At 50.9% G+C, this 2,544-nt stretch overlaps 1 pseudogene; it reads right to left on the bottom strand.

Moving 5' to 3' along the window:
- Window positions 1–458: 458 nt before the first annotated feature.
- On the bottom strand, window positions 459–1,817 carry LOC125408119 (AP-2 complex subunit mu pseudogene; annotated as a pseudogene).
- Between the last annotated feature and the right edge of the window lie 727 nt (window positions 1,818–2,544).

The following is a 2,544-nucleotide window of genomic DNA, read 5'->3' as shown; positions in this document are numbered from 1 at the left end:
CACACACACACACACACACACACACCAGTGTTGTAAAAATCAGATATAAAAGGTGGTCATGTATCTTATGACTCCACTTTATTTTTTTTTCCACTCTACGGTTTATTGGGTTTAGAACTGGACCAAGTTACACGAATACAAAACAAAGCACACTGTCCCAAAACAGAGTAGGGACTAAGGGCTGAGGATCTGTTACTGGTCTTTGGGGGAGTTCTGAGGGGAAGGGCAGTCAACCTTCCCACTGCAGAGGTGTGGCCACAAGGGTAGAAAGGAGAGGGAGCCACCTGGCTTTGGTCACAAAACTCAGGGCCTGGCACTAAGCCGGGACAGACAGATGGAAGAGAAGCCTCAGAAACCACCCTGCCCAGGAAGCCAGGGACAGTCAGCAATCCCACCGTGGTGGGTTCAGACCTATACTCAGGGGCTGCTATAAAGGAAAGGCAGCAAAGCAAGAGGAAGGAAAGACACTGACTAGTGGTCACTGGGGATACTTGGACCTGTGGAAAGGGTGGTGGGGAAGTGGGCCACCTGCCACTAGGCAGCTAGCCACCTGCCACTTCGGCCAATGTATCGCACCCATTTGATGACATCATGATCACTGTAGTTCAGCTTCGGTTTGAATACCTTCAAGTAGCTCACCTTGAGGCCAGAAGGCGTGAATGACACCTCAAAGTTCATGGAGATGGAAGGGTCAAGCCCATTTCTTCTTATCATTGGTGGGCAGAAGCTCAATCTCCGGGCTGATCTGTGATTCCTTCATGCCTGCCCTGAGCTTGATCTTCCACGCAATGGCGTTCTCGCTGGCCTTGTACTTTTGCAGATCACCTGCACCCCGCTTGTGTTCAGTGGGGTTGGGATCCTCGCCTCAATCTTCTGGGCCAGAAGTGAGGGCATGAAGTTGGACTTGAAGACTACCTTGCTCTCCAGTTTGGTGCGTCCCACTTCCCGCACCAATGGGATCACCCGGAAAGGAAGGATGATGTCCTTGGTAGGACGGTATCTCCTGAGTTCAAACTCTCCATCAGGTGGGATGAAGCTGATGCTGATGCTGAAGTGGGATGAAGTTCAGAGTCAAACCTGCTGAGTCGCACACACTGGCGGATGGTGCAGTCATCAATGGCAATTGACTGTTTACCGCTCTTGCCTGTTTCATCAGCTGTGCCTTTGCCCGGCTTTTCAGTGACAACCTTGTCATTCATTGCAAACTTGCACTCGGTAACTCTTCATCACCACCCGGCCTGACATATGGGCACCTAGCACCTGCACCTGTGGGGACATAAGCAGGTTTATGCTCTGCAGAACATCTAGGAAGGCTTCATTTCGGCGATGCTTGATGCCTTCCCGCCGCCAGCCAGTCTGCCCAATCACTTGGTTGGGGATCTGGGATTGTTCTTCTTTTGTCTGATGCTGGCTCTTGATGCCCTGCTGAGTGATGAAGGTGTTCAGTGCGCCTGTCTCCGAGTTCTGTGGGTAGCCAAAGTCCAGAATCTCATCCAGCAGCTCGTATATGAGCACAACATTGTTCTTGATGTTTTCCTCACTGAACTTGCCAAAATAAGCAGCCGTTACATCGCACAGCTTATAGAGGAATTCCAAGACCATGGCAGCATTGACATTCTGCTTGTTGACTGCTGCGGACAGCTTAACATGGAAGAAGCTGGTGTGAGCGATGTTTGTGACAGGGCTGCGCACCTGCTGCCGCGCATGGAAGACATTGACCCAAAAGGCATCCACTGCATTCCTCCCGAAGTCATCCCTGTAGACCGGGGAGATGAGCACCCCCCCTTGTGATTATAGATGAATAAACCTCCAATCATGGTGGCGGCTCAGTCTCTGTGACCCATTGCTCTGAGAACAGACCTGGAGTCAGTAGTCCCCACAAGGCCAGCCTGACCACTCTCGGATTCCAAGATGTCTGCCTGACCCCTGCTCGCCTCTTTGTTTTTATTTTTGTTTTTGTTTTTGTTTCTTAAGACAGGGTTTCTCTGTGTAGCCCTGGCTGTCCTGAAACACACTCTGTAGACCAGGCTGGCCTCAAACTCAGTGAGATTCGCCTACCTCTGCCTCCCTAGTGCTGGGATTAAAGGCGTGTGTTATGACTCCATTTTTTGTGAAATGCTTAGGTTAGGCAAATGAGAACCAATATAAATAATCAAGATTTATAGTGGCAGCAGCATACACCTTTAGTCCCAGTACTCAGAAGGCAGGGGTGTTGTGGGAGTATCTTCCGCTGCCTCAGCCAATAGTCGCTGAAGCACGAGCCCACAGTGCAGCGGGGAGCGACTTCTGCTCCGTCAGTCAATAGCCGCTGAAATACCAGCCCACTGGGGCGTGGTATATTTCTCTTTTAAAAAGAGACACAGATCCAGATCAGGCCCTTTTGGTTCCGGCGATTGGTCCCGGCTCCTGCTCCCGGCTCCTACTCCAGCGACTAGGCTCCCTTCCTGACGGTTTATGGTGTATGTAAGTTTTACCCCCCAAAATAAATAACCCCTTAAAACATAGCTGGTGTGGGATTGATTCGCCGATACAGGGGCAGGCAGA

This window comes from Myodes glareolus, chromosome X (genome assembly GCF_982192425.1).
Source record: "Myodes glareolus chromosome X, mMyoGla1.1, whole genome shotgun sequence".
Classification (NCBI taxonomy): Eukaryota; Metazoa; Chordata; class Mammalia; order Rodentia; family Cricetidae; genus Myodes; species Myodes glareolus.
Note: the sequence above shows the minus strand (reverse complement) of the source record. Positions and strands in the feature narration are given on the sequence as shown.